This window comes from Myotis davidii, unplaced genomic scaffold, assembly GCF_000327345.1.
Source record: "Myotis davidii unplaced genomic scaffold, ASM32734v1 scaffold1050, whole genome shotgun sequence".
Taxonomy (NCBI): Eukaryota; Metazoa; Chordata; class Mammalia; order Chiroptera; family Vespertilionidae; genus Myotis; species Myotis davidii.
Genome location: NW_006281836.1, coordinates 55,804 through 64,871, shown reverse-complemented (window position 1 = coordinate 64,871; position 9,068 = coordinate 55,804).

Below are 9,068 nucleotides of genomic sequence, written 5' to 3'. Positions count from 1 at the left end.
CACTCTCATGAACCCCAAACAAAGTGCCAGTACTCCTACTGAAGGTAAGTCGGGGGCTAAACCTCCTCCGGGTCCATGCTTGAAATGCAACAAGGAAGACACTGGGCCAAGTCCTGCTCAAACTTGAGACCCCTGCCTGGGCCCTGCCCAAGGTGTGGAAGGGAAGGCCACTGGAAATCAGACTGCAGTCTGGCCCCTCCGGGTTGGACCTCAGCCAGTCCAGCAAGGCCACCCTCTGGATCCTGTTTGGAGCTCCCACACCTCCTGGGACTGGCCACCAAGACTGAAGCTTCCCAGACCCTGACAGGACCCCACAGACATCACCAGGACAGATCCTCAGGTAACAACTGTGGTGGCAGGTAAGCCAATCTCCTTTTTCATTTGACATGGTGGCTACTTATTCTGCCCTCTATGAATTTGCTGGGACCCTTGTCCCCTCCTCAGACTCTATTATGGGGGTTGATGGATTAGTCTCATAGCCATTAGCCACCTCACCACTTACACTGCATCTTACTAAATACCCCCATTCACTTTTTTCTTATTCTACCTTGGTGCCCGGCCATGCATCCCCTCATAAAGCCCAGTTGTCCCAAAACACAGTCACCTACCTCAGTGCCACTATCTCGAGAACCTACAAAACCAAGCCATTCCTTGGACTGTAAATGCCTTATCTCCATATCTCCTCCATGACTGTACTGTCCTCTGAACAAGAAATGGTCTCCTTTCCAGGGATCACTGGATACTTTCACCATAGGATTCCCAACAAGTTTTAAATCCAAGCAGCTGGAGGCCTAGGAATAGGCTGTGGGGCCTGCTCCCTCCTCCCCCTGCCTTTTCTCCAACCTCATATGCCTATACATAATTTTCCAGACTTTGGTAACTTAAAAGCTTTGGAGCATTGCTGGGTTAACTGATAAACATCTAAATATTTTAAAATAGCACACAATACTGAAACATTGATGGCTAGACACGTTTTAATTCACCTGCTCTTAGTTTTTATTACAGAATGTCCCTTGTACATTGTTGAATGTTTATTTTCTTGAGAGTAAGAGTGTTGTTAAAGTGTGTTCATAAATGTAAATGCTGGTTGTTTACTTTGCGGCTAAAGCTGGTTATTTGTGAATGGGTAGAATGTTTGTGTTGTCCAGTGAGTCAGGATCTGAACACCCCTGACCTCTGAAGGGACCTCTTTTCTGCTAGTGCGCTAAAGCAGCCCCTCCCAGCCTCTCTCCTGCTGCTTTAAGTCCTTATATCTGAGCCTAGACTTTCTTTATTTCCACCACTCATTCACAGTCCTTGACACATCATTGAAAGCCTGAGCACGTCTTCTTGCTTGGCAGTTAGGAACCTTTCTCCCCTTTTCTAGCCTTCTTAAAAGTCATGCACACTGCAAAGGACACCGAGTCAGGAATGATCCCATAATACAGAGAGATAACAAAGCAGACCAAGAGATCAAAACAGCAGCTCAGAGGAAGCCCCCATCTCCCCAATTCTTAGCTATGCCCCATATAGCACCCTAATACACTGCAGAGGAACTTCAGGTCCTACTGGCTCTTGGGGCCACTAAGGAAGATCCATGGTTAAAATTTCTGAAAATATAACCTTCCCCAGGGTCAGGCTGTGATATCTTACAGGCTATTCACAATTCCCTACATACAGGATACATTTACAGCTCCTAAAACCCCCCACCACGTGCTCTAGCCAAGCCTTCCTACTGCAAGATATCACCAAAACCTGTTCTACTTCTTACTCCGTATCTCCCCAAGGACAGGCTAGGTCAGACCTCCTTCTTTCCCCACTCATCAGTTACGGGGCCAAATCCCTGGACAGGACTGGCAGATTGACTTCACTCACATGCCCCCTATTTTAAAAACCAGATATCTTTGAACCCTCGTAGATACTGTCACTGGGTGGGTAGAAGCCATTCCCCACTGCATCTGACCCACCTCATTACAATCAGAAAATGGACCTGCTATCAGATCTCAAATAGCTCAACAGGTCTCCTCCACTCTGAACATCCAGTGGAACTTACATTACCCTACCAGTCCCAGTCTTCAGGCAAAGTAAAAAAGGCAAATTCTTAATTAAGTTTCACCTAACTAAATTAACTTTTGAAACTAAAGAACCTTAAACTACTCTCATACCTCTAGCCCTTGTGCACATCAGGGCAATCCCCCCATGCACCCTCCTTCCTTACTCCCTTTGAACTCATGTATGGAAGACCCTTCTTATTATGAAACTTCCCTTCCACAGAGACCCCTCTCAGAGACTATGTCCCCATGTTAAATCTCATCTGATAATTACTGAAGAACATGCTGATCAGTTCTTCCCTCAACTTTTACAAGAAACATCCCCCCTACTCCTCCTAAAAGAAATCTATCAATAATTTGCAGTACTGAAGGCATGGCCCTTATCAGGTACTCTTAACTGCCCCAACTGCAGCTAAACTATCAGTGCCTACCCCTTTCCAGGTTAAAACCCATCCCAGGGACACCTCCATCACATGAGCTGGAGCCCCCTAAGTATTACAGCCACCAGATTGGGCCCACTAGACTCCACCTTACCCACATCACAGAAGAAGAGGAAGAATGAGTGAGCACACCTGCAGGTTTTCCCTATATAACCTAATAACCCTGACTTCCCTGAAAACCCACCTCCTCTCCCAATACAAATCCTCCAGATCCTAGCTACTTCCCCCTCTCCCTTTGCATCAGGATTCTCACCTTTCTATGGGACTCCCTTCTACAAGGGGACTTTCATTACCCATGGAACAAGATTTCCTTCTTTCTAGATCCTAAACATACACTCCTCCCCCCCTACCCCTAGCCTTGGGACAATCCCAACCCTGGAAGTGTGAACTAGCTCCCCTTCTCCTCCTATTCTAGCCCTCCTCTCCTACACCCACAAGGAACTTTCTCACCTCCACTCATCTCAAACGAACACTTAACCTTACCCATACCCTCCTTAGCCAGGAATTGCTGGCTCTGCCTTTCCCTCTCCTCTTCAGTGTATACCACCAGCACTATACCAATCAAGAGATGGAATCAGACAGAAAACACTCTAGCTTATAAAAAGAAAAGGGAACTATATTTCTCGAAAAGGCAGACACCCTTCTAGGTAATTATCCTACAGCACAGGCAAATCAAGCCTCCCTTCTTTTCTATACTCATATTCTATCTCTTACTAAAGTAGCTCCTTCTTCCCTCCCAGTCACAGGTCCTATCAAAGTACACAGCCCACTAATTGCCCAGGCCCCTTTATGCTACAAGTTCACAGGGCAATATAACAAAAGGCCATCTCCCATCATCAGCTTGCAACACCACAGTTAACCAAGAACTGCCAAATGGCCATTGGTCACAGTGGGTTGACTGCCAGGTCTCCCTAGAAGCCAATGGTTCTTTCCTAGCCAGGCCATTTTACTTCTTGTCCAACCAACCGGGCCCCAGGCTTCAGCTGCTCCTTTCCTTTCCTTTCTATTTTCCCTTGGATAACAGCCCATTCTAGCATTCCCTCCCACTTTCACTGCAATAAAATCTCAACCACTCATCTGTCACCCCTTATTGGTAGTGCCATGGCAACTACCCTCTCGGCTTGGAGCATGGAACCAGGAAAGGGAACCTCATACCCTTTAGTCCACTTCTTCTCTCAATACCTTTCAGCTTGTCTCCATGATCAGGGATCCTTCTTCCTCTGTGGGGAGAACACATACATCTGTCTCCCCACCAACTGGACAGGAACCTGTACTCTCATCTATCTCTCACCCAATGTAGATGTAGCCCCCAATAATGAGTCTTTACTGGTCCCCATAACCCACCATATCCTACAAAAGGGCAGTTCAGATAATCCCTCTCCTAATAACCTTTGGCATCACAGAAAAGTTTGGAACTGGCATAGGGGGCCTAACCACTGCTCATCCTATTTTGAAATCCTGTCTCAGGACCTACATGAAAGCTCTGGATGCCTAGAAAGGGGCAAAACTGAGAAAACAAGAACCCCACCCCCAGGGTAACCTATGCTCCCCTTTCATATCACTAGTCAGGCTACTTACACCCCTGATTTTTTCCTCCCTAAAGACAACATCTAGGCCTCAGTTTTGTTTCAGCTCCAGGCCCAGAAAAGCAGCAAAACCAGACAAGTGACGCTATGGCAGCCTCAGGACCGGCTTTTACCTCCCAAGTCACTCAACAGGGCCGTTTCAAGCCTTCACCAACCAGTCTCTTGGGGAAATCATGCTGCTGCAACCCCTTGTCCAGCTGACTACTATCAAAGTCCACTCCCCTGTGATTTCGATGTCCCCCCTCAGCAGGAGGTAAATACAGAAGATATGACCTTCATTCCTATTCCATAAAACAAAAAGACTAGAATGTTAGGTCTGATCAAAGAATTGAATCGATACCCCTTCCCCTGGGAGCTGACCTTTAGGCCACTTCACAATGGACATTCCACTTGCTGAGACCACATTCCACTTGCTAAGACCATTATCTCTCCCCTCAGGAGTTTCCCAGAATCCAGACCTGCACAGAGCATTCTCTGGCCAGAAAAAGCCCGCCTAGAATCCTTTAAAAACCTGACTCCCCGTCTTTTGGGGCTGGCCACCATTTTGGGGCTCAGCCCATCTGGTATCCAGATGACCTAATAAATTCATAATTCCTTACCCCTTTTGGCCCTGTGCATTCTTCCTTTGGTGACCCTAACAATGTTAACCTAAAAATAAAAGCCCTTTCAAAGTCGGAGGCAAGGAGCATTTACGTGAGGTCAAAATAAAAAGAAAGAAAGAAAAGAATAGTGATTCAGGAAGCACTGACTAAGCCAGAAGCCCAAATAGTGTTCCCCATAGGAGACAAATGGGGAACAATTACATCAATATGTTAAGGTAAAACAAACAAACATTCAAACCTGTAAAGAATTTTTGTGAGTTTATTTGAGCCAAACTGTTGACAATTGCCTAGAAGCAGAACTTCAACAGATTGAGATCATGCTCCAGAGAATGGTGGGTTACATCTATATTTATACACTGCAATCAAAGGAAGGGACATAAGTGGGTTACATGAAATCCATTGGAGACAGACTAGAGAGGCTGGAGAACACAAAGCGGGGGAAACCCTGGGATTGGATAAGAAATAAAATGATAGACACATACTTAGGTGGGTGCAGGAACAATTAACATGGTAACAATGAAGGAATTTGTGGTATGTGTGGTGGCGTCCAGGCACATTAGGTTGTGCCCCAGGAGCTCCAGAAAAAGGGAAGTTACAAGTTACCCAGACATTTCAAGGGTATGTTATCACAGATGCAAAAAGACAGATAGGCTCAGTTAAGGTAAAGGTTGACCTTGTTAGTGAAGATACCAGCCTAGGATGTAACTACCCACCATAACTGCTTTTAGTTAAAGTTTAATTTCAGACCATCCTTTGTGGTTACTTTAGGTCTCTGAGTTTGCAAGAGTGCCATGCAGGCCTTCCCTGAGCTTGTCAGGTTAGCATGTGGCCCTTTTCATCCACACATAGAAGGAAAACATTTTTTCTATTGGTGCAGATAAGCTAACACAGGTGGTGCTGATTCTAATCATTTGCATTTTCAGTCTAGTAGCCTTCAGTCCCGTAGTCATAACATCTGCTTTCTTATTTTTGCAATCAGTTCTTTGAGACATACTGTTGGCTTAGGCCCAGTCCCAATGTTGTTTGTTTGTTTTTGGTGGTTTTTTTGTTTTGTTTTGTTTGTCCTGTTTTAATATTTCAAGGGTTCACGGCATAAGACATGCAAGACAGTTCCTCTGGGATGGCAGTCCCTGCTCCATCTTAAAGTGGCTCTGTTCACATTCCTTTTTATAGTAGGAAGCTCATGTGAGGCTTGTATCCATTAAACTCAAATCTAAATTCATGGGGTTGTGTGATAAGTGTGTGATATGCTCCCCATCACTTACTTGAATACTGCCTTCCCCAAGTTCCCTCTTCAAAATGTTTATGCTCCTACCCTGGGGGTTCAGGCTAGCAGGGGCTGCAGCCCACTCTGGGCATGTAGCTAGGCCTTGGGGAGCCTTCAACAAGTTCTGGTTGAGGTTGCCAGGGGCATGGGTCACCTGGGGTACTCTGGTGGGCTGGATTTCTGGGGCTACAGAGAACATGGGGCATGGTGATCCAAAGTCCTTGGGCTCCTGGGGCTCCCCAGGGGCCCAGCTTCTGGACTTGCAGGGTTTGCAGGGTGAGGAGGTAGGGGTAATAGGCTCCAGGGGGCTTGGTGGGGGCCCGGGTAAAAGGGACTCCAGCAGGTACTACCCGAGTTGGCCTTGGGGTCCAAGGCTCTGGGAGGCTAATGGGGGGTGCCCTGGCGGTCCAGCTGACTGGGGCTGCAGTGGTCACTGCTTGAGTTGACATGGGGTGCAAGGAGCCTGGGTGCCCTGGTGGGCCAGCTGGGCTTGACTCTAGGCCTTGCAGAACAAGGTGGTTTAGGATGAGGAGGCCTGCTGAGGAGGCCTTGCAGGGGGCTGGAGTGCTATCTAGCTGGAGGAGGAATGTCAACAATGGCAAGTGCCAGCTCCTCAGATCCAAGTGAGTTCCTGCAAGTTTCCCCCACATTTATTTGGCAGGTGCCTGTGTTGCAGAAGACCAAAGGAAAACCAAGCAACGCTTTAGAGAAAAGGAGTGACACTGTGTATTTACGCCGGCGGACTCAGGGAATAACTTTCCAAATCTGAGTAAAGTAACACACAGGGGGCTTCTCTTTTTTATCTTTCGGAGGACTTTGTCCCACAAATATGGATTATGGTTCCGGTTCTTTTCGTGGGGTTTGCAAGAAGGCCCCCAGATGTTGGGGGTCTCCAGGCCATATATGATGGCCTGGCCTGGCACCAGTGTTAATAACCCCCCTCCGGGGCAGTGCACTGTTCACAGTTTTATGGCCTCTGTAATAGGTTATGCAAGACCAATTTCGGGGAAGGAGGTAGTGACTTAATTATAGGTTGTCAAGAATGTACACTGAGCTTGCTGGCAAAACTGTACACTAGGCTTGCTGTCACAGATTCAGATTGCTAGATCCCCCCCTCACCAAAAAAAATCAGGGTTACATTGGAATTAGCCTTTTAACCTCCTCACCTGTGGTTTAGTAAATGGATTATTTTCATGTGTAGTCTAGTTGCCCTTTTAATTGGTGTTTTATCACTGTGCCTCATAGCAGGCAAGTCTGCCCTCACCAACCCCTCAGTGATGTCACTCTCCACCACAGGTCTCCCCATTGGAGTGAGGTTCCTGTGATTATCCCATCTCAGTCTCTCCTACCCTTCTCTATGTGGTCTTTCTCTCGTTTGTTGTTCAGGAGGAATTGCTCTATATGTAGGTGCATATTCCCTGTGTCCTACCCTACCGTCTTGGACCCAACTCCAAGATACAATTTAAATTCAAGTATCCCTGGTGCCAACCCTGCCATCATCTGGATCACCTGTGCTTCCTCTCTCCGCAGAGCACTCACTCCATCCTGTAGTCATTGCCAGCTTCATCTTACTTTCCACTAGACCTTGGGCTCCTTAAGAGTAGGGACCGTTTCTTTGCCATGATGCAACTCCCAGTATCTGGCAAAGTGTCTGGCACAAGTAGGCTAGGCACCCAAATATTTGCTGAATGAGTAATCTCTACTGCTTCTACTCAAATTGACTGAGGCTCTTCAGCCATACTGAATGATCAAATACTCCCTCTCCTAACCTGTTATGCTAGTCTATAATGTGGTGTAAAACGCCTCAACATTAAAATAAGAAAAGTACGCCCCAGCCAGGTTGGCTCAGTGGATAGAGTGTCAGTCTGCAGACCTAAGGATACCTGGTTTGAGTCCGTTCAAGGACACATACCTCGGTTGCAGGCTCCTCACAACCAATCGATGAGTTTCTTTCCATCAATATTTCTTTGTCTTTTCCTCTCTCTTCCACTCTCTCAAAAAATCAATGGAAAAATATCCTCAGGTGAGGATTTAAAAAATGAATAAAAATAAATAAATAAATAAATAAATACTTTAAAAAATAAAATAAGTACTTTGATTTTGCTATTGCATATCCAATTTCCTTAACTTGTAAAACAAAGTTTTAAAGACACCTGTTGGGTTCAAATGTATTGATCACCCACTTCCCCCAAACCCAACCCCTGTTTCCTACCCACCAACCCCACTATATGCTGAAATGAAAACCAGGACAGGGAAGGCAGAACTTCTCTTTTTGAGGGGAAAGGGCCAGAGGTGGGCTAAACCTCACTTGTGCAGCTTTCCATGAATCCTCCACAGCCGCCGCCCCTACCCGCACACTAGAAGGACTTAACCAGGAAGCACAGATGTAAACTATGGACCATATATTTCTCTTCAGCTCCACAGGTACACACAACAATAATTATACCTACATCCATGCCAGCTTTGTTCTTTCTTTACCCCCCGCCATCTTTATCCTTATATAGCTAGTGTCCCGGTGCACAAAATTTGTGCAGGGGGTGTTCCCTTCAGCCCAGCCTGAACCCTCTCCACAGGGAAACCTAAACCAGCAGTCAGCCATCCCTTTCAAAGTCTTGGACCTCTGGCTCCTAACTGCTCACCTGCTTGGTTGTCTGATCGCCCCTAACTGCCCCACCCTGCCTACCATATTGCCCCTAACCTCTCTGCCTGCCTGCCTGATTACCCCTAACTGCCCTCCCCTGCTAGCCTGATCTCACACCCAACTGCCCTCTCCTGCAGGCCTATTCTCACCCCAAACTGCCCTCCCCGGCCGGCCTGGTCCCCCGCAACTGCCCTCCTCTGCCAGCCTGATCTCACTCCTAGCTGTTCTCCCCTGATGGTCTACTCACCCCTAACTGCTTCTGCCTGCCTGATCACCCCCAACTGCCCTCCCCTGCAGGCCTGATCTCGCCCCCAACTGCCCTCCCCTGCCGGCCTGATCTCACCCCCAACTGCCCTCCCATGCTGGCCTGATTGCCCCTAACCCCCTGCCAGCCCAATATTGCCCCCAACTGCTCTCCCCTGCCGTCCTGATCACCCCTAACTGCCTCTACCTCAGCCCCCAACACCATGGCTTTGTCCGGAAGGAAGTCGGACATCTGGCA